This window comes from Taeniopygia guttata, chromosome 3, assembly GCF_048771995.1.
Source record: "Taeniopygia guttata chromosome 3, bTaeGut7.mat, whole genome shotgun sequence".
NCBI classification, from domain to species: domain Eukaryota; kingdom Metazoa; phylum Chordata; class Aves; order Passeriformes; family Estrildidae; genus Taeniopygia; species Taeniopygia guttata.
In genome coordinates this window covers 109,381,372-109,405,733 of record NC_133027.1, presented here as the reverse complement: position 1 = coordinate 109,405,733, position 24,362 = coordinate 109,381,372, and the positions used below count along the sequence as shown (strand labels likewise).

Here is a 24,362-nt window from a genome sequence, read left to right as displayed (position 1 = left end):
ATTCCCTTAGTTTATTTATTTACTTCTGGCCCTGAGCTGTTATTGAAATTAGACTCATTGCAACAACATAATGTGTAGACTGTTTGCTGACTGTGTCAGATCAAGCTTTAAAATATTTTATGTGTGCTGAAAGGGCACACACACTGACAGTAAAAGTATAGACCATTCTTTGGCCCAGCTCCTGCTATGTATCACAAATCTCAGAAATGTGCTCATTACTTTGTCTTAGCTGTAAAAATATTTCTATTGTACTGCAGTTAAGGTATACTGTTATTTGCAGTTGTTTTTTTAGAATTTTTACATGTTCTTTCCCAGCCCTTTTCTCCTACATTTGTGGAAATACAATAATGCCATTTGATCCCCACAATGCTCTGTAGCTGAATTTTCAGCCAAGGTTCACAGTCTGTTTAACACCATACAATCTGTGAAAATGAAGATTTATTCTTGCCTAACCATGGTTTATGATTTTTGCCAATGTCTGGGTTAATACATCATTCATGAACTTATGTACACTTGTTTCTATTGTGCCTGTAATTTGCAGCTTTTCATTATTTAGTGTGAATTTGTAGCCCATAAATAGATTGGTGGTACATTTCTTATAAAGATTTTTTGAATCACATATTACATGATTGATTATATAACATATTGCTGTACTATTGTTTATACTTCATTATTGGCTGTTCATTTGGATTTAAATAAAAATTGCCAGCTCCAAGCTGATTAGTCTCCCAATAAGAAATACTAACTCAAGTATTTTTCATTTTGTTTCATGTGTTCATTACAAGAATGTAAAGAGTGTGTGGGATTAAAATACTGCTACTTTGTATGGTCATGATCAATGCAAGCAATGTGTTATAATGGGAAAAATAAAAGAAAACAAAACAACCCTCAACAACCCTTAGGCAGCAGGCTATGGGAATGTTTTAAAAACCCTTTCCACACCTGAGATTTTCCATGGATAGGTGCTTACAGTATGGGAGAAATGCATTATTGGAAGTAAATACATAAAGATCCTTTGTCTGCATGTGTCTGGTGAAATTCCCTTATATGTAGAAGATAAGCCCAGAGCTATTCCTCATGCATTGAACTTTAAGTGATGGAAAAGTCTGTACATACAACTTACATATGAATATCAATTTTGTCTATAAATAGAGGCATTGATGCAAACTTTTACTTGAAATTCTTTCAGCATGGTAAATCCTGTCTTGAGGATTTCTAGCATTGTGGTTTGGGTATGGCATCTTGTGTGAACAATTATTCTAGCTTATTGCTCTGTCCACTATATGGCTGTTTTTAATTGTATCTTTAAAAGGATTGATTCCTGTAATAAAACTGAGTTGGAATACTGAGATAACTCTCTGTAATTTTTCCAAACCAGCACTTTGTTTCTAAATTTGACCCAAGAGAGTTATAGCTTAGTTATTATACAAATAATACATCTTTCAACAGGCAAACTGCTTTTTTTTTTTTCTCAATTGACAAAAAAAACCAAAATACATGAAAACTAGATCCTATTGTTAAAATAGAAATGTTGACATTTCAAATCACAGGAGAAAGAGTTAGAAAGACTCTTGAGAGTATGTATCACCCATGCTCTTGCTTTGGTGAGTCAGCAATAATCATCTGAGACAAGTTTGTCCTTCTTGTTCTTAGCAGTGCCTCCTGATGGATATTCCATACCCACTTTGGTGATTCATGAGCTCTACCACTAGGAGGGTATTTTAATGCCTTACCTGTATCCTGCTTATTGCATTTTAAATCCCTTTGCTTCCTGTCTTACTCCTCATGAATGAGAAAGAGAGATGATACCCTTTGTATTTGGAGCATCCCTTTGAATATTTACAGGCTGCTTCCAAATTTCCTCTCATTATTCCCTTACCTAGACAATCTTTCTGTTCAATCTTTCCTTGTATGTTTTATTTCTAGACCTCTGACAATTCCTGTTCCTTTCTGTGTCTTTCTAATATGGCTAAAAAGCTCTTAAGGGGTGTCCTATAAGCATTTTTGTCCTGAGATCTTTTTTAATGTAAATTTTAAAATTCATAAATGTGTGTGTTTCTTAATGACTTAGCATAAAGCAGCTGCTACTAATAATATATCAAAGATCACAATTTTTCAGACTACTGAAGTAATAAATAAATAATGCCTATCTTTGTGGCACTATTGAATTCATGGGTCTTCAAAGAGTTTCCTGGATTATAGATTTATTGCCTGAAACAAAACCCAGATAGCCAGAAGATATTTTTTTCACTGAGTTAATGCACAGGACTTTGATTATTATATAATTTTTGTAAGATTTAGAGTTGCATGACACTAGTAATGTCATGACAGTTTTTCAGTGGTTTGAAAAGAGCCAGAACCTCTGTTAATTTTAGGAACATTTCACCTGCTGTCTCACAGAATCCAACAGTAAAAGATGCTTCTGTCAGTCTAAATAACCAGAAGTTACATGCATTTTAGACATTTTCTGTCTTTTCTAGTGCTGGAGTAGCAGCAGAAATTTGTCCTTTTTAAAAAGGAAAGAGAAATCAAGAAAAATATTTACTCTGGAAATCATAAAAGTTCTTTCCATCCTCTTCTTCATTTGAAATCTTCATCTCTACTTCTCTGCCGCTGCATTTTGTGGGTTTTTTTTTTCCTTTTTGTCACCTTGATGGTGGCTTTTGACCAGTCCACAGTCATAACCAGTAACTGAATAACCACAAGAAGTGTTTTAGGCTTCTTGTCATTATCTGTAATGAGTATGCAGTTCTTTTAATGAGGCATGCACAGTACCTGTGATTGTAATGGAAAGCTTCTGTCCTTTGACCTCCTTTCCCATGTGACTGTGAATTTCAATTGTGGGCAATTCTGCTCCCCTTCCCCAGTATTTATGGGCCTTTTCTAGCTGCTAAAAGCAAGAAGGTATCATGAAAGTCAGCCAGTTAAATGCTCAGTGCTTCAGTTGAACAGTATTTGTATTCTATTCAGCAAAGTAGAATTTTTTGGGTGCGCCATCTTGCTTCACATAGGTTGAAGTACCACTGGCCTAGGTTACAATATGAAGCTCATTGGCTTTTTCTCTTGCAGCTGAGGAGGATGTGACTTTTTGGGAGCATTGTTAAAGGGATGTGTGGAGACCTAATGTGTGAACACAGTTTAGGCATCACGTCGTGTTGTGTCCTTCTGCTTCCCTGCAGCAGACTCTCTTGGCCAGCTCTGCTTTTTCTTTACTTCTGTGCTTTTCACACAGCCTGCTCCCATCCAAATTTCCCTCTTGTAAATAAGAATGAATAGTTTTGGTAGAATCCATTCTGTTCATGTTCCAGGTAGCTAAAATGTATTGGTTCCTAAATCACAATGGTGAGGTAAAAAATTTAAGTAATGCTTTGTCATGACCTTGTCAGATTAGGCATCATGAGCTCATTAGAGATGCACAAGAGGTATTTCTGCACTCTGTGACTGCTTTCATGGGCAGGTTGCTTGCATCTAGGTGTTTTATCCTGGCCTAGCTGATGTGTCAATAAGATACTGAGCCAGGCCTGCCGTCTGCGTCGTTTCTTTGCTTCTGGCAGTATGAAGTAGTACGGCAAAGAATTATGGCTTCAATTTCACAGAATTATAACAAATTCTAACATGAAATTTAATGCATTTCTGCAGGAAATAAGAACTGCTGTATGTCTCCCCATGAGGGTAATTCACTCCTTACCAGCTGAGAGGTAAGTGGAGATTTAATGATCCAAGTGGTGGAGACACAAGCCATTACAGCAGTGGTTACTTTACAAATGCAGTTCTCTTTTCTGATCCACAAATGTTCTGAGGGCACTCCAGATTAAAAAAAAAAAATAGTAATTTTTAATGTTCTCATTTAATGAATTTCAAAGAGTTTACCATATGAGTTGTTCCACCTTTATGTGGAACCCTGGAGCGCACTGGAAGTCAAGGTCAGAGACGGTCAGAGCCAGGAGTTTACTTTAAACACCTTTACTTCTTGTCTAGGTGATATTCTCTGCACTGGGTTGTGTCTCAAATCCATAAAAAGATGTGTGCACCTTCTCTCACACTGACACCCACACACTCTTCCTCTTCCTCGTCCTCCTCCTGTTTACACACTTTTATCAGGATAGTGCATAATCCCCTTCCTGTCACCTCACACAACCTCTCAGTTGGAGACAGTATTGCTTAATTGTAAAAAACCAAAAAAAAAAAATCTTGTTCTACAGAATATCTTCAGAAAGGAGTTCTTCTCAGTTCTCCATGGCTTCTTTATCATATGTAATGGAGTTAAAATGTTGATACTTTAGGAAAGCTTTCCCATTAGCAACTATTTTAATCTCCTGCCAGAAGGACTGCAAGATCTTTTCTCCACCTAGGCTTGTGCTTAATTTGCTGCTGTTTTTTACTCACATTAGAGCTGACCCAATGCTCCTGTATTGAAATCACTTCCACAAAACTTACACATATATCAGCTTCGTGTGTCATTGGATGAGGAATTGTGTGTCTTTATTTTTATTTCTTTTTACCACCTCTATTTAATGTGATCCATATATTTTGCACAGAGCTTATGTATATGATTTTCTAGAATGCTATTATGGCTTTGTAGCCTTACCTGTGGCATATGAAAGGGAGGAATTGGAGAACAAAAGGGATGAGGCAGGCAAGGCATGAGTGAGTAGGTGGGAAAAAAGGATTACAGGATGGAAAAACAATATCTACTTCCAAGAGTTAGAACTACATTTTTACATCTTGGAGTCACTCTCCCTCTAAGACTCTGTTAGTCAAAAAGTGTTTCCTCCCACTTTGTTTGGAGGAAGAAGAAAAACGAGGAGCAGTTTCACATCTATATGAAACAAAGCTGAGTGCTTGGCTAATACATTGGCACCAAGATTGTTTTGTGTTTATGATGAACCCTACAGGGAACATCATGTAGCTGATAGCTTGACTCAGTTTCCCAAAAGTCCTAATCCAAGTGTTCCCTTCTTCTTCCCAGAAGTAAATAAGAAAATTCTTACAGAGCTGGACAGTTAATCACGGTACAGCATCTTTAAATTTTTTTCCCTAGTGAAAGGTTCTTGATATGGGTCTGAACATGACTTAAGATAATTTCATTGTCTATATATGCTCCCAAAGATGTACTATGGAGCATTAATATTTCTTAATTATTGCATTAAAACTGACAGACAATGCCTGAGGATCTTTTAAATGAAAATGTGTTTTCCTATTTCTGTAAAGTATGTAACAAAGATTTAACACTCCACACCCCCCACACCCCCAAGAGCATTAATAGAGTTTGCTTTCAGGCAGACCAAGTCTGTTATTAGTTTTCAGTTTATCCATCTCTTTTTTTCCTGATAAAAGACAAGGCTTAGAGTACTGCAGTCAGTAATAGGAGAAGGACCACCCTTTGAGCAATAAAGACCTACCTTAAATGAAAAAGCCTAAAAAATATATTTCTGAAACAATTAGGAAGCTGACTGCATTATCTAATAGCTCTGTGCCCTCTTCCCTAGTTTACATGAAGAGAAAGAGAAAAAGAATAAACAGTGTTTGGTCTTTTTTTTTCTTCTTTTTCATCTTTTTTTTTTTTTTTTTTTTTTTTTTTAATGCTAAATGACAGTTTATCTGGAATGTTGAAACCAGTTTCATTCACGATTCTTTTATCTTCTCCAGATGGATTCATCTAACACATACTGACAGCCTGTAATTTTATGCAGCCAGTTATGGGTAATAAGCTTTAGGTGTTTCTTGCATTTCTTGTATCTTTGTTAGAACTAAATGGTCCTGGCTGCAGGCAACAACCATGTGAAGGACAGGGCCATCATCTCTGAAACAATGTGTTGGATAAAATAAAGTGGAGCATTGACAGGAATGAAAGCGACCACCATAATTTCCCTTATTTTTCACAAATTTAGTGTTCTATTTACATTCTGGGTGAGCACTACAGAATGCAGCTTTGAGAAAGAGAATCTTGAAATTCTACCCATCAATGTATCAGTGTTCAGTGCATCTCTGACTGCTTTGGACTGCTCCTGCACCTTCCATTGCCCCTTTCCCAGCTAGCACTTGCATATGCACCACAGCAGTAGTCACAGTGAAAAGGAAATGCTATGCAGCTGAGCTAGAAGGCAGCATTTATGATAAGTGAGGAGCTGCAAACATACAAAAATTTTTGAATTCTGTATTTAACCCATGCTTTACCATGATGACATCCAGCACATAGCTACCACAAGTGTAAGAAATTCAGTTTCTTAGACATCTTATGTATTGCCTGAAAGTTTTCTTGGATTTCAGCCCAGGTGTCAGAGTAATTTGTCACAGATACATTTTCTTTTTTCTTTTTTTTTTTTTTTTTTTTGCTCTTCATGGTGCTACTCCTTAACTAGCATGTGGGTGGTGGGAACACTTCATTCAATACTTCCTTCTTCTGTATTGTACCACTGGGTTCTTTTCATTAGCAAATATTTTATCTCTTCCTTTTGTTTGCCCTCATCCTTCACAAAAGCTGTTCACTTAATCGCAGCCCTTGCACTGAGAAGTATTCCCTTCATAAAGCTGGGGGAGATTTATAAATAATTTCATCAACACCTTGTCATTCTTGAGGAGAATCATAGCAGATCATCCATAGCCCAAGTTAGGAACAGGAAAGATGATCCCAAATTACCAGGTGATCATGGAGTCCTTATTGTGGGACTAGGGAATGGTAAAGCCCTATGCAGAGACAGTAAGATAAAGTCTTGAATATTCTTCTGTTCCCTTCATGCTGAGTGACTTATAATGTCAGTCTACATCAGCTTGAATCAAATCAGCTACTCAGTGAGTATTTTAAAGAAGTTCAGCAATTTGGGATAAGTGTGGACGAATAAATGGCTGACATGCAAGTTCTTCAAGCAGCTTTATTGCTGACATCTCATCATCTGTCACTGACATAGGGGTGTATCATTAGCCAGTGGCATCATCTGACAGGGAGACTAATCCTAACATTTAATTAATTGTCATCAATTGTCATTTCATGCAGGAGTTTATTCAGTAGATGCCAAGCGACATCTTTCCTTTAGACCTTGGAAAAGTAAGAAGCTGTGGCAAGGAAGAAAGCATAAAGGATCATGTTAATGATATTTAAAACTTATAGGTGGTCAGGGAGAGACAGCAGAGGGAGAGAAAGAGAGTGAGGTAGCTTGGAGGAGGAGAAGTGAATTTGTTCCCTGGCCTCAAAGCAGATTTTAGTTCCTGAAAGGTGGTACCATTCACTAGCTAACAAAGGAAATCTTGGCTGATAATACCTCCTGTGTGGTAGGTGTGTATGCTGCTCCTCACTTGGGCAGCAGCAAATACCCATCCTTGTGCTGCTTGTTCCATGGTAATTTTAGACAGGGGTAAGTGTACCTACATAGACAAACAAAATCATGTATGGATATACCACATACATTTCCTTCCAAGAGATTGATAAAATATCTCAGTCCACACATTGTGGGGACTGATCATTTATCAGTTGTTGGTGGACAAATAAAGTCTGGCTACAGTGCTTCTGAGAGATTCTTTGTAAGTATGCCAGAACAGAGAGATGAATAATTTAAGATGTTTAATTACCTTGCCAAATGGGAACTCTGATGCTTGAAGAAGTGGGAAGACCTGTAAAAATCACTGACAGTACTATCCCGTGCTTCTGACAATATTCATTTGTTTTCATGGTCCTCATCCAAACTCAAATCCTGTTGTAGTGACCCATTACAAGGAAAGTTCTATCTCATACTTTTTGCGGTGGCTGAGCATGGATATCCTTTCAAAAAGCAAACAAGGGGGTTGTTCATTTGAAACATCAGCTACATGTCTGAATATTTTTAAAGCCACATTAAGTTTTGGATGCCTAAAGTTTTGGGAGTCCAGCTTGAAAAGTAATAAAGGGAATTAATTTTCCATAAGATTCATAGAATAATTCAAATTCGAAAAAAAACTCCAAGATAATGGAGTCCAGCATTTTACTGCACACTACATTGTCAAATAACCACAATACTGTCTCATGGCCAGTCTTTTTTTGAATATCTCCACAACTTCTCTGGGCAGCCCATTTCAATGCTTGACAACCCTTTCAGACAAGAAATTCTTCCTGATCTCTAACTTGAACATCCTCTGGTGCAGCTTGAGGATATGTTCTTTTGTCCTGTTGGTGGTTGCCTGGGAGAAGAGACTGATCCCCACCTGACTACGTCTGTCTTTCAGGACATTATAGAGACTGACAAGGTCCCCCCAAGCCTCCTTTTCTCCAGGCTAAACTGGATTGTAGCCCAAATTGTAGCATTGTCTGGGGTTGCTGTGACCAAGGTGCAGGACCCAGCACTTGGCCTTACTGCATCTCAACAGGTCTGAGCCTCCCTTTTCAAAACAAGGCTTTTGAAAGTGCCTCACCTGGCTCTTTTATAGGAAACAGACACAAGCTGCCAGGTATTTTTATAACTACTTGTTACTCCAAATATATAATTAGAAAAAAAAAATAAGCTGTCTCGAGCAATCATCAGAGACTCCAAATGAAAATGAAAGCTGGTGACAGATATCACAGATGTAGACGCTGGAATCTACATCACATCCTCTTCACTGGTGACTGCCACAACTAGACTTACACAAATAGGTTTGCAAGCCTGTTTGCAACCTGTCTTTTGTTCCATGGCTTCATGTGTTAGACAGATTTACTGGGTCAGTGGCAGAAATGGCAGTGCTACTTAGCAGTGGCCAGTGGCTTAAAGCAGCTGACAAATCCTTCAGCTGCTGCGTTGTACCAGGTTTCATCCCACTCCCTGGCACATCTGTGATTAGCAGGTAAGGCTCACTTCATAAACTATAAATTAAGGTTTTTGTAAAGACCAGGAGAACAAAACAGTAAAGAATTGCTTGTGTATGGAAGTAATTGTGGAACATTGACATCTAAGTATTGTGCTGTGACATGATAGGAGTCTGTTTGCCATTTGTAGTAAAAGAGAAATGAACAGTGGTGTCTCAGAATGCCTTGTGGATATATTTCCCTCTTCTAAAATAAGTCTGAAGACATTGAGAAGTTTTACTCAGAGCTGAAATGTCTTAGATTGCATAGAATTATTCTGCCTGTCACCATTCTTTCTGTGCTTGATGAGCTGTGGAGACAATGACTTACAAGTTAAAATATGCTCTTATTAATAGGTTTTCAACAAATGAACATAGAGGGCCAGCAGAGCCACATAGGATGTTATTTGGTCCATGAGGAGCAATACACTTTATAACTATTTTCATTTACATGTGTTCAGTGGCAACTGCAAAAGTAATTTATTTTTATCCCTATCTCCAGAAATCATTCTCAAATAACTATCTTTGCATGTGCAACACTGATGAAAATGGAATAATATGCAGCCAAGAACCTAATAAATTATTCCTTCCCCTGGAAGTCAACAACAAAAATAAGGAGATTGCAGAGGCTGATAGGTCATTGTGATTATTTTCTTCTTTGTAAATAAATATCCAGCCTACTCAGAGATTCAAAGAAATAAAGGGGTTTATAAGACAATGTTTTAATTATTGTAAACAAAAGCTATTTCCTGAGCCATTCCCATGCTGTCAATGGAAAGAGATGTGTTGATAAAACCAGGGACTTCTGTGCCTTGTGTGGTGATCAGAACTCTGCAGTTCTACCCCTGGTTTAATCAGATTACCCACGAGTAGAGAAAGGAAACTAAAATTAGAGTTAAAAAAGCCTGTAGAGAAATCAAAATCACTATAATATTGCAATATAGCTTCAGAAAGTTTATCTTTTTTCTCTCACACATATGCATATACTTGATTTGCCTCTCTTCAACAGCCTTCCTCCTCCAAGCATGGAAAAATGCTTGGTAGCCCCATGGGTCCTTGACTATGTTTGTCTTTTGGATCACAGAAAGCCTGGAGGGATTTCCATATCCTGCTGAAACCATTGAATGTATCCTACCATAGCACAGGATTACCCTCTGAGGACAGACATTGTCATTCCTTGTATGCTTTCCAGACTGAAACACAAAATTACCCACTCCTCAAATGCCATTTAAGCATTACTGGAGTAAATGAGAAAAACACAACAATGAAATGTTTTAATAAACCAGAATCAGTTACTTTTATTAATTTATTTTCTTACCATGACAGTGAATCAAGACTTCCATTATTTGTATATCATAAGAAATCTTTTTCTGAAGCTGGAAGAACTGGCATTAACATTGATTTCCTGGCATTATTTTTTGCTAAAGCATAAACCTACTGAATTACTACTTCCAGGACTGAGTTTGAGTGACAAGAGACATGTTTCTATTCTTGTAAAAATAGAATCCAGGGAAACCCAGACAGAGAGAAAAATTTCAAAAGGCAGCCTTCCTTCAAAATACTTTAAGAAGGATTTGATGTATATTTTAAAGTGCTGTTCAGTAATCAGTGCACTCTAAGAAAAACATACATTCTAAAAGTTGCTACCAGGGTGTAAATGGAGAAAATTGGTCCCATGGAAAAAAGAATGGCTAAAACTTCAGGGCACTCCTAATTTGTGTATGAAATGGCAGAGGGTCTTTGGACAAAACCAATTTGAAGTATGACTCATTATATATATGAAAATAAAGAGGAGATAGTTAATGGGAATGAGAAACTGAAATCAAAATGTTGAAAGGTCTCAAGTGAAAGTGAGTAGATCATATATTCAACCCAGAACCCTGAAAGAACTGGCAAATGAATTCTTCATTAAGGAAGGGAAGGTTTAAAGTCTGTGCTTGAAATGTGCATTGGCATGAAGCTGGAAAGAGGAAAATGCAATGTCTTTGTGTAGAAAGAGAAGTGTAATGGAAAAAAAGAAATCCATGGATCAACCCTTGGAAATATATTAAGAATTCGTAAGAAAATTGGAATTGAAGAGACTGAGGAATAAGATATTACAGGGGTTTATTGAATGTAAATGCTGCCAGGATAACCTGATTTCTTTCTGTGGTTTTTTTTGGCTGGTTTTTGTTTGATTGTTTTTTGGTTTTTGGTTTTTTTTTCCTATACAAAGAAAGTGTATCTGATCTTATCTAGCCAGAATTATGTGATTTCAGTGATGAAGCTGTGTGAAGAATTGAGGAGTTAGTAGCTCTGTGTAGGAAGATGTAGATTAGCAAAAAGCATGACATAGTTGAGAAGGAGGGTAAAGTCAGACCTAAAAAAGAAGAAAAAAAGGAAATGTTACAAAAAGAATTTTTGGCTTTAAAATAATTAGTGGTGGATTTTCTGAAAAAATTAAAGTTAGGAGCAAAATTGTATGTTGTTATTGTGAACCATCCTGATCCTGGAACAGAGAAAGAGGAGCTGATGATGCAAACACAAGATATGGCAGCTATAGAAATCAGCTTAAGAATGTTATACATGAAGAACAAAGTATTAGAAGAGTCAGGGTAACAGAAAAATGGCAAGTTGAGCTAATGTGTAACATCTTGCATGAGGAATAACTGCAAATAATTTCTGCAGTGTCCTGGCATTTTACTGTCCAGAGCAGAAAGAGAAGACAAACTATTTGAACATATCTCTCAGTCCCCAAAAGACTGTAAGCCACTGATAAAATGGCATCATCAAAAAGTCAAATGTTCTCCTTGGATATATCAGGAGACATGGGAGTGTTAATAGCACAGTTGTGGGGAGGTGTTATTTGGAATACTGTGAGTCTCACCACCTGCAAGAAAGAGAAATTCAGATGAGAGCAAAGAAATGGAAGACTTCTAAAATGATTAAGAAAGTGGATATCTACTTGTGAAAGAAGAGAGTCTAGACTGCCTAGCCTAGCAAAATACAAGCTGAGGAGTCAGATGATTGATACCTAGGAATAAAACAGAAGGATAAGCACCACAGAAGGAAGAGAGCTGTTTAAACAATAGGACATTGTTGATAAAAGGATAAAATGGATATTAATTTCCCACAATTAAACATATGGAAGATATGGGAAACTTCCATATTATGCCAGGAAAAATATTTTACAATGCTGAAGATTCTCTAAAGCTATAGTCAAGAAAGATTTAATCAACTTGAAGTAGGAGCAGGAAGGAATTACTAGATGAATAGTGGAATGATTAATATATTGCTCAAGAGACACTAGAAGAAAACTTGCCTTACCTAGCCCAGCAAAATAAAGATGGGGAGGGAATAGTTCTAAAACGTGCTAAGAGAATAAAGATTGGGGAAGAAAAACAACCATTTTAAACTAAAAGAAAAATGGTATGAAAATTAGTCGATATGAACTGTCTTTGAATAACTTGAATCTTGAAATGAGAAAAGGGTTCCTAAAAATTGGAGTAGCAGTGATAAGCACAGCAAAATGTGTGAATTTATTAGTGAACTATACTGAGATTACTGGGAGACACAAAAATTAATGCTGTTTGGTAGTTACAAGAGATTGTTATTTCTAATAGCATGGAGTCAGTGACCTAGGTGATCAAAATGGACAACTTAGATCAATAAATTTTCAATAGATTCAGACATAAATATCAAGGAGAAGAAAGTGGCATCCATTTGATATTTTTTTGTACATTGCATTTCCTTGATCTTCACTTGCCCATAGTTCCTATTTAAATTTTATTCCTTATGCAGTCAGTAAAGACTCAGGAGTGTCCCAGCTCAGTTGCAGGACAGAAAATGGTTTTGTGCACAGGGCGGGTGCGTAGGTCCTACACAAATTTCACAGCCCCATCATATCTATTAGAAACTACACTGAAGGTCCAAAGTAAATGTCTTTCCTTACTTTTCTAAATCCAGAGGCAGCAATAAAAATTAGGTCACTTGTAGTGCTTTCTTTGTATCATTTACTTTGGATATAAAAATGATTAGAACAGGCGAAGAAAGGAGGATAAGTGTAAAAAACAGCTCATGTTTTGTAACTTTCTGTTCTTCCAATGATTTATGACACAAAATGACCCAATAAAAGTAATAGAGTCTTAGTTTTTGATGTTGGCATAATATCCTCAGTCTACTTATGAACTTTTAAAAGTTCACAGAGAACTATGAGTCTCTCTTTTACACTGTTGTCAAATTTGCATGGCAGGAACTTTTTGTATCAATTCAAATCCAGCAGAGTTCAATGTTGAGATTGGATAAATGTACAAAAGCAGAGTGTTTCCATTAATTTATTGGATCTCTATGGAAATATTCCTTATGTTGTCTTTTTTTTTGAGATTTCCAGGCCTTTGCTTATGCTCAAAGTACAAATAGAACTTTTTCTTCTGGTCTTTGAGCACTTTATCTTTGAGGAACCCAGAAAAACACATTAAAAATAAGTGTGAAGAGAAAGAAACAAAAGCTTTCAATACTTTAAAATGAAATCTTTTGATCCCATATTGAGTTTTCAGATATAGTTTCATGCAGATCCCATTCCTGGCACTAATTTTCTCTCTATAGGCACAGTGGACATGATGATAAATTTATCTTTCAGTTGCTTCCAACTGCTATACTTTATTTACCTTTAGAAGCAAGGGAAAAAGGCCTCCTCATGAAAACACAGGCCATAACTCTATTATGGTCAGCTGCTGGATGTGTAGAAAGAGGCTTAAAACGAAATCAAATTATTATGTCAATGACAGGATGATTCACTGGGATCCGCTGTTTTTTAAAGGTCAGGTACCAGCCTGATTTATTTCCCTTTTCTTGAGTGATACAACAGAGTGAATAAACTGAATGGAAAACCATTGCTCTAATTGCTGAATGGGGAATTATAGTTCATTGCAACCAAACTTTGGGCATATTTCTTTCTCTGGTTGACCTTTTCCTGTGGCTTTTTCTTTCTCCCCTCTGGTTTATTCTTCAATCATGGTAGCCAATTATAATTATCCCATACAGGTCACCTGTTTTTTCCCCCTGTGAATCCTCAAAAACTTTATATTCTTTTTTTGTTGTTGTTGTTTCAACAGGAATATTGATTATTTTGCTAGTTCTTAGTTATATATGGGAGTAAAGTCCAAGAGATATCTTTCACTCTGAAAATCCCATATCACCCAAGAAATACTAAATTCAGTCATTTCTGAAATGTTATGTACTGTCCAGACATGCTTCCTGGTATTTCTCCCTCTCAGGGAAGGAATGAAAGGAAAATATCCATCCTACCTTCTCCTGAAGGTTTATCTAGAATTGCTTTTCCCTCTGTTTTTTGCTTTGTTTTTCCTTTCACAAACTTGAAGCCAATTTTCATGCTACTTTCTGTCCTTTCCAGATTATTTAAGGGTGTTTCTTTACATATCATTTTAGTCAAGTGTACACTGAACAAGAGCTGTCTCAATCCAGACTTGAATTGGGACCTTCTTGGAAAAAAGCCTAATGAATTATGTCAAGTTCACTACAGTCTGTAGATTTGCAATATAAATAAAATACACAAATTAGGATTTATGATGCAATGTCCTGCAAAATTGCCCCTAACCTTTTCTTGCATGAAATAAATGAGACTGGAGTGAAATGAAAATTGCACTCATCACTTGATTTAAACCTTTCACAGCTCATGTGTCCCAAATGGTTTTATGAATTTCTGTCACTGGAACTGAAGTTTAGAGGAGAGATTAATGAGAAGTTAAAAAAAAAGGAGAAAGAAAAGGAAAAAAAGGAGAATCAATGGTAAATGGTAAATATAATGCTTACCCACAAAAAAAAAAAAAAAAAAATCAAGTTATCATTGCACTTAGACACAGTTCTGTTTAGGAGAAGATCTGCTCTATGATTCAAAATCTCCCCAAATCTACCTCCATGCTGACTTTGGTCTGGCATCTTCACATGTGTTGCCTTTGTCACACTTCTTTACTGAAATATCAGATCTTCAGATCTGATATTCAGATTGAATGTAAGTCTTAGCTATTACCAGGATGTCTAGTTAGGAATTAAAGAAAGAAAGAGATTGAAAAATATGCAAGGTCACAGAGAAAATATTTAGTGACATCAGGGACAGAGTTCTGAGCCCATGAAACTCAATCCTGTCCTGCAAGTGTAAAACTATTTCATTCAATGCATCTCAGTGCTAAAACCAGAAAAAGTAAAAAATTATTTAAAAGTATGTTTGTGAAAAAAGCCCAAAAACTTAATGCCACTAAGCCCAAGTCGCACAGATTGGCCTTGATTCATATGCATTGATGTTTTATTTCTTCTGATGCAGAGAATTTATTTGTAGAGCAGGTACATTTCATCCCTTTCATATTTACAAACTGTATATATAATGCTGTTTACATTACAGAGATTTCTTTTTTCCTTCCCAAAATCTTTCACCTGTCGTGAAACGCTATTTAGCCTCCACAGCAAAGAGATGCTTTCAGCAGGTGGTGTATTTCTGAGTCAAGCACCACAGTCATCAGATACTGATTGTCAGTCAACTTTGATATGATTTTGGCTATAAGCATATGATATCTAACAAGGTTTAGTTTTAAAAGTGAAATCCAAGCCATGTTTTGAGCCTCACTGGTGTCTAATGACACATGTCTTTTCATCCAGTGCTACAAAAATTCTTGGCTACTCATTTAAAAGCAAGCAGCAATTAGATTGCTTCTTTATATTTAGGTAGTGTCTTAAATCTTCAGGCTGAAGTGAATTAACACTGTAATTGATAATGGGAATAGGCTGACTTCAGGAATCACTTTAGGACTGTATCCTAAAGAGAGAAAAATTAGACTATGAAGCAGATGGTCTAGGTTACAGTGATGTTGCTTGCAGTAACTTGTTGGGAAGGGATAACCAAACTTTCTCGAGCTTCATTTTTCCCTTAGAGAAATTTCTGTACTTAGAGACATTTCTGTCTCTACATTTCTGAGACTACAGACTCAACATTTCTGAAAAGATGGTAATTAAGGATTATTATTTACAATGTATTTTATTTTTAATAATTATCCTCAGCTAGGAGAGTCTTTCCAGGTGCCATGACCATAATTAAATAGCTCAATACAATAAAGATAAAAACTCCTTTAATTATTTTTAATAGGGTTTTGGTTGGATTACAGAATGTCACTGAAATAATAAGAATATGAAAAAAAAATTTGTTTTCTCTTTGTGATTTTCAAAAGCCAATGATCTGAAACTGCCTGTTAGCTGTTACATGGTTGTGTCTCTAGGTATGCATTTAATACTTTTAATATGCCCTTGATTGTATGAAAGCTTGATTATTCCAGCGTCTTTCAGGTTCTGCATAACAATCAAGGCTGTGATAGAAGGACCTGATCTAATCCCAGCTGATGCCAAAGCCAAACCCAGCACTAAATACTACAGGAAATATTGTAGGTCTTCTAAGTCAGTGTTTCCTGAAGAGGAACTGTGCAAAGATGAATTTCCTTACCTGGTGTTTTTTTGGTTTTTTGGGGTTTTTTGTTTTTTGTTTTTTTTTTTTTTTGTTTTTGTTTTTGTTTTTTTGCAATGGTCTATTTGTAAAATTTAGGTATAACTGGTCTCATGACAGAAACCATCTGTTGAAACTTCCCCTTAGCTCATTCCCATTGTTTAACCTCTCAATAATGACCTTGTCTCTGTGGTTCACTTATCATGTGGGCTGCAGGACAGGATCATGCAGGAGTTAGCACAGGTACTCAGACTCAAGGTGACTGATAACCTGAGATATTCCTTAAAAATTCTCTTCATAGGGAAATACATCAGCCAGCAAATAAAACAGATAAATAACTAGACAGTAGATGATTACATAAATAGACAAACAGTAGGACAGATCTATTATTCCATCCTTAATTCCCTGGCAGTGCAAAATAGCTTTTATTTAAGATTCTTGCTGTGTTTCTGCCATTACTGATTTAAAGTGCCCTCCAGAAGAATCTGGATGACAATAGTCATCAAGCCATATGTATTACCATCAATGGTTACAAAAATTCTCCTCATTTCCTCCCTATCCTACAGAGTCCAAATGATCATATTTTTTTTTCCTGCTGTGTTTCCCCAGCACTTAGTTGTATTTTTATTAACACAACAAAAATTACCTGAACAGACATGTAGAGAACTTGGGAAGGGGATAGGATGATATTATCATAATACCTATATAGACCACAGCATTTTGTTTAGAGTCTAATTATCATTTTCTAGTGCCTGAGGCGCTCGGCTCATGGACATCTGCAGAATAAATGTCTGAGCTAACATCTGAACTAATCCTACCAGGCTAATTTTGTGGGCAATGAGAAAACATCAGTTTTCTCACCTCAGTTGAAGATTTGCTTTAGCACAAGTTGAATCCCATCCTATGAGTGATGATCTTCCCTCATTTGTTATAAAGCTGGAGTACAAGAGCACTCAGTGGAATGGTCACACTGTAGACATATACAGTCAGTTGAGATAAATTCCATGCTCATATGTTCCAGCTTTAGGTAGGAGTCTGAGGAAAACTCAGTTTTACCAAGCATGGATGGAAAACAAGGGTCATTGTACCTAATTCAATAATTAGTGGTAAACACTAAGATGTCTTTTCCCTGGTTCTTTGTTTTTCAAATCTGATTTTGTAGTCAACACCTTATGTCAGGATCCTATATCCCCTTCCTCTACACTAAAAGCTTTCAGTTAGTCATTAGTGTTCTAGGTGATTTTAAAGTGTCATCTATTCCGGTCTCTTCCTTTAAAATAGGGATAATACTTTCCTTTTGTTGTACTGTTGTTGAGTGAAGACCATCCATCAGTGTGAGGCACCAAACTGTGAAAGAGATGTAATTAGCTTGGTTCCACATCTTGTGCTGCAGTATGGTCTTAGAGACAAGTTCTAATCACATCTGCAACAAATTGATTTAAGCTGTAAGCATTTTGGAGTATTTCATACTGTAAAAGGAAATCCTCCTATAGTGCCAAGCTCTAAAACCTAGTTGCATAAAAAATTCCATTTGAAGTGGGGATTTTTCCTCAAATAATGCGAATCTGACATTGCTTCTGATTACTTCTCATCAAAGGCTCATCTTTATCTGAGGCCTCTGCTCCAGTTCCTTATTTTCCCCCCTTCTTCCTCTGTCTCTGCATACATTTTAAAGTCTAATTTAGGTTTCCAATACCATACTAAATGTTATCCGTTCCTTTAGATCCTTACTTAACTGTTCTTGTCTTAATTTCATCTCTTGCAATTGTAACTCATTATTCAGGTTATTTGTCACAAGATTGATTTGAGTATCAGGGGATCATTTACTTTTCCATTATAACAGCCACTTCAGGTTATAAATTCTGACTGTAAGGAGAAAATGTGCTTATCAATTTTGTCAGTATTTGTGTGAAACAGGACTGGGCTTGTTCTGCAGAGACTTTCACGACTGATACAATTTCTATCTTTGTACTTTCTGTGGCTAATCCTGCTGTTGAATCTCCTGTATGTTGGAGGGCAGAGGAAAACACTTGATTTTTGTTGCCATTTTTCTGCAACTGAGAATTGCAATTTTTCTGATGTGAACTGAGTGCGTGCCTGAAATGAGAGGATCTTTCATTCTCATGCCTGTGTTAAGAGCTGCTGCTTGGGGGAACAGATGGTTCAGGTGATAACTAGCTATGGCTTATGCTGCTGTTGTTGGAAGCAATTATGGCTTAATTTTCTGTGTGTTGCATCTTTAAATTTCTAAGTGTTTGCTGGAGGCTGCTGCCATTTTGTGTTCATTACAGATAGCATATGTTACAGAAGGTCCTCTGCTCTCCACCATGGGGACTTCTTCCTTTTTTGGCTTTTCCTACATAGAAATTAAATTTTTGATGGAATGAAGCATGAACTGATCTTTGGGCATGTAATGAGAATGTTTATGGAGATTCCCAAGCTGTGTTTCTGGCTTGAAACAAGCTAGATTCATAAGAATCAGTAGCAAACGCTAAAGTTCCTTCTCAGTTTGGAGTTACAAACTTAGAAAATTTTGATCTAAATAGTTTCCTAGCCCTTGATATGTCATACAAGTTATTTTAAGAATCTCTTCAAGCAACACATTGAGCATGGAGTATTGCTTGTCTGATATTCAGTCTTCCAGGTCAGGCATTTTTCCAAGCATTAGCAGAAAGGGTTTGTAGGGGCTTCGTTTGATAATAGCATTGGATTTCAATGGGGAGTCCCCAGATAAATGAATGGAGCCAGCTCTGACTCCATTATTACTGTCATTTTAGCTGTTATTTCATTGGCCTCTCTTGGCTGGACTCAGGATGCTTTCATTAATTTTCATTATGAAGGAAACACAGACTTTGGCTAAGCCTCTACCATATGTCATGGACTTGCCACAGCTTTGTGGCAGCACTGAGATATTCACCTGAGTTACTTAAAGTCAGGGTCTTCCTTGTTATAAAATACTTCCACACAGTTTCTATCTACCTGCCAAGCCTGAGGGGGCACCACCAGCCCTGCCTGCCCTTTCCCAGGACACAAGGTGCCATGACACCATCCGCTCTACCCTAACTGGAAATCTGCTCGGTGCTCGTGTGGTCTGCACTCACATCCCACAGCAGTCAGCTTTTAGTGCTGGTTTTATAGGAGTGATTGCTGGGGAACAGCTGGCACTCATAAAATGAAACACAGAATATCTTGTTAATGACTTGTCACCATTTTTCTCCTTTGCTTTATGGGTCAGGGAAAAGCAAACAGCTTCACGGGTCTGTGCAGAAGGGCCCAGCAGCCTTTCCCAGCATCCAGATGCTGAAATGACAGTGATTAACCACAGTGCCTGAAACTGAAACTGTGCAGGGCACGTGGAGATCTACTGAGTAAGAGATGTGACATATCTGGAGGGGAACGGCAAAGTGGCAGAAAGGTTTGCCAGCAAACAGCTCTCCTGCCAGTTATGTGCAGCCCTCAAAATGCCAGTGGAAAAAATGGGAAAAATGCTTCAAAGTCACCCTGAAGCCAGCCCCAAAAACGGGGGGAGTTCTGAAGCCACAGGTTTTTTCATACAGGCTTCAGATCATCTCATTTGGTACTAAGCTGCTGTTTTCCCAGAGAAAGCTCCTGACTATACTAAGCCCCCTGACGTTGCACTGGAAACGCCATCTGCTTTAAAAGACAAATGGAACATAATTCTCAGAATAAAAGCACTTTACACCTATGTCATGTAAAAGGAAAATCAGGAAGAACCCACAGACAGCTATGGATAAAAAGACTGAGCTGGAGTAGGAATGCACCAGGTGTGACATTCTCCTAGTCCAATACGAATATTAAGAGATTTCGAGATTACTGGATTGGCATCTCAAGGAGACAGAAATCTTCTATTTTTTTAGCAAGTGGGGAGAATGGAAAGTGCAGAGATCTCTTGCTTGGCTCACCAGGAGTAGTCTGCTGCAGTGCAAGACACACAACTGCCTGGAGTCAAATGAGTTTAACTAGTCCCTTATTTGGGAGGAACAGGACCATTCTGTGCATGTCTTCAAATCAATTATTCAAGTCAGTAGAGGAAAAAAAGGAATGTGTCTTATGCTATCTCTCCTCTCTCTACCATCAAAAGTCTCTTTTTAGAGATATATATTTCTTTGATCATTAGAAAATCTTCCCAAATTAGTGATGCAGGAGAGAAATCCTCTGGCCTGAGTTCAGAAGAGCAGTTTATGTCCTAATTCGCCCATTCGAAATGTAATGGGAGACAAGTGCCTGGGGGCACGAAGTACTTAAATGCATTTGCGGATCTGAGCTCTTCTTCCTTTTATTAGTACACTAACTCTTCACAGTCATCCAGTTTGTTATGAAACAACATGTTTTACGTGGAATTTTACAAAACTAGTGTACTATTTAAATACTAGATTAGAAAAAAACCTGAGGAGCCATGGTGTTTTCTTGGGTATAAAGAAACATTCAGGCAGACACTTAAAGCCATATTATGTGCTCAGCTCTGAGTTGTTGAAGCTAGCTGCTGCATCTGCATCCGTATGTACAGCATCTGGCACCTAACTGCTGCATTTGAACTGTTGCAGCAATGTTATGGAGATGCATTCCTGAGATTGTTTCCACCCTGTGGCAAATGAGGGATGTGCAGGTTTCTGAGCATAACTCCATCCTAGACTCAGAGGTGTCTCCTGTTAAGCCACTCTCTCTTACAATTACCCCTATTGTTTCCATTTGTACTGAGCCATAAACTAGTAAATGCATGAGGCTTCTTTGGTGCGGGAAATGCACTGATGAACAGGAAATAAAACGTACCTTTAAAACTAAGAACATTCATGTAAACTGACCCATCAAATCTGTGGATGCTAAGACTTATCACAAAGCTAAATAGGGTCATTCAATGCTCTATCAAGTGAGAGGAACATTAAGGACCAATACCTAATTCCCATCACCACCAGTGGGATTTTGCTCCCTAAAAAGGGATGTCTATTATTGTTTTAAATACCCATCTGTATTTAAATTAACTGCACAACTGAAGGGCAGGGGAGGTAAAATAGGCTTACATTGCCAGCCAGTTGCCAATTCATGAACTCATGTCATCCCACAGGTCTCCCATTGTGCCAGCCCCATTCAACACTTGATATGCAGCTGGGCATTCAGAACAGAATTAGACACCCTCTTTAATGAGGGAAGAGAAGAGGAGGTGATGCTTGCCATTTCAGAATTTCAGAATAATTTACTGCCTAAAAGTGGAGCATTACTTTCCAAAAACTTTGTATCAGATGCTAAAGGTCAGGGGAAGACTGGAATGTAAATCTTTCCTCAGAGCTTCTCAGTTAGCTACAGAGAGATTCTTAATCCCTGAGACACCTGATCTACCCCACAGACAACATCATTGCCATATGTGGAAGAAAGCCAGAAATCTGCTTCAACATGAGCTCTAAAATATTTGAATTCTAGGTTTTTAATTATTTGAGTCCCAGTTTCATGTTTGCTAAAATATTATTGAGTTATTTAGTGAGTATACATGTATTTTATGTACCTATAGTGTATGTATATTTAATAATTTTATATATTCAGTGTGTATCTATAAATAAATTGCATACAAATTGTGTGTATAAAAAGAAAAGACAAAAAGATATTTAACATTCTTTGCATATATACTCATGACTGGGTCATTGCTCACTTTATTTTGTATTTATTGACATATTTCTTACAAATCAACTTTAACTTCCTTAGACTCCACAAGCAATATCCACAAGTCACAGAGCAAGGATTTGGAAGTCAAAACATACTCTTGAGTGCAGCTGACTCTAAAGCTGAAACCAGATTTCTGTATCCTGCTGTGTACCTATCCTGAGAAAAGGACTTATTTTTAGCCTCTTCATTATTTCTTCATGAATTTCACAGGATCACAATTATTCTTTTCACATTCCATTTCTAGAAAGTCCTGAATGGGAACTATGTCAAAAGTTCAAGAACTTTGATGATACAGGGTCTCCTCAGATGACCTTCTGGGTCCTCATCTGACCTCAGAACTTCATATTAGACTCTCTGAGGTAGCTGGATTGCTTTCGCAAATGATACATACATTAATATATTTTGGTCTGTCTGTGAAATTATATTGCAGTTGTCACTACAATATTTGAGGTTTTAGCTGCCAATACCTAATGGCTGGGGCAATAAGTTGTGTGACTTAAGTATTGCTTTTAATGAGAACATTTGATATTGACTACATAAACCAGACAACACTGGCCCACACAGTACTAGAGTTATTCTCTTCCTGCATGTAAAACATTAATCAGCATCTTATTGCAGTGCTCAATCTGTAGGATTATCCTTGGATTTAAAGTGGTAAGAGGACAAACAATGAAAATGTCCAACAGGAGATTTTTGTTAGTAAAATGTATAATAATTAATATTATTGTCTGTAGCAAAATCTGATTTTCCTTGCCTAACTTTAAAAGGCATAGTCTTGTGTTTAAAAATTGAGATGCATTTGATTATACAAAGACCTCTTATTTTTAGTCCTTTGGATATTTTTTTTTGCAACAAACTTAAAAGTATCAATACATTTGAAATTTACAGTGACACAATAATGGACAACCATTGGTTTCATTATTTGGAGCCATCTGTGGACAGTAACCTTTGGTTGTGAGTAAGGGGCCTGTGATGTGGACCAAGAAATGTGCAAAGAAGTCTACAAAACTTCCATCAAACTTGTTTGAAGGAATTATTTCTGTCATGGCTTTTCAGTGCATGGAATATAGCACCTCCACCAGCTCAGTTCAAAAGGCATTAGTGTGCTAACCCAGGTGGTGATGTTGGATTTCCATCTGGTTAACCAGACTGGTTTCTCTAACAGAAAGGTTGGATATAGGATCCATGAAACTGAAACCTGTGACAGGTTTGAGTGTTTGTGTACATAAGTTTGTGGGTCTTTTGGGGTTTTTGGCTTTGCTTTTTTTGTAGTGGTGTGAGGTTTTTTTAGCGAATATGAATCCATAAACTCTGATGTTTCTTTTTGTCATTTAAAACATCTTCTTTCCTGTCTTTTTGGAAGAAATTTATTATATATGCCCTTTTCCAGTAATTAGACACCTCCCTCAACTGTCACAATTCTTTAAAGGTGATGGAGAGTGACCTTGCACTGCCAGTTCCTTCAGCACTCTAATGGATTTCATTAGTAACAAACCAACGAGAAGAATTCCTGTCAGAGTGGCAAGGGTATGTGACTGGATGCTTCAATTTACAGATATCTCTTGTATATTGCATGTCTTGGCTCCACATTTGGTGAGAACCTGTGGCTGAAATGTCAGTGGTGGTTGTGGTGGATCTGTGGTTGTAAAACTCAGTAAATGGATGTTAACATTAAACATATATTAATATTTGAATAAAACAAATTGATGTGTTGTGTGGCTTGCAAATCTCACAGAACTGATATCAATACACTTTATATTGTTCACTGTCCACAGCAAACCCCAGCCGGGCTTAAAGAGGTATGGATGTGTGTGCTGCAGAGGACTATTTAGGGAAAGACTTGCTCCTTAGCCAGGACCTGTGATGAGGATTAGTTAAAATGATGGAGGTAGATTTTAGTTGTCTGGGGGAAAGCTGTCCAGTGTTGCTAGATTAAAATACACTGATGTGACCACATGTTTTCTTAGTGTGCTGAAAATATGAATAACTCTTCTATGCCACAATATGGTCCAAAGCAAGAAATTGGTTGGTATTCAACAGATCCCATTTTACACATACCATGGGTGAGATAAAGCTGATCTCAGAGGAGCCAGCCTCAGTAGTGTTCTGGATGTATCTTTCTCCCCTCATCTCCTTCCCCTTCTCTCACAGAAAGTTTTCACTTAGCTTTCTTAGTTAAATTTGAAAATTAAATCATGCAACTCCAGACTTGTGCTATCAGGGCTGTGTTCTCTTCTCAGCTGCTGTGTGTCTCTGGCTGCTCTCTTTTCCCATCTCTGAAATGAAAATAATACTTGCACAGCTTCTGATGCATTTGATGCTCTGCAGGTGAAAAGTGCAGTGCTGTGAAGTGCTGTGACTGTACAGCAGCATTTATGCTTGTGGAATGATGACTACATTAAAGTTTAGA

General features: G+C 37.3%; 1 long non-coding RNA gene across 2 annotated transcripts in view; it reads left to right on the top strand.

The window, feature by feature from the left end:
* Window positions 1–24,362, top strand: part of LOC115494538 (uncharacterized) — a 114,909-nt gene that overhangs the window by 72,258 nt on the left and 18,289 nt on the right. For both annotated transcript variants that reach the window (XR_012055342.1, XR_012055341.1), the window contains exon 3: window positions 23,382–23,479. This is a non-coding gene — a long non-coding RNA (uncharacterized lncRNA). The remainder of the gene's footprint in view (window positions 1–23,381; window positions 23,480–24,362) is intronic.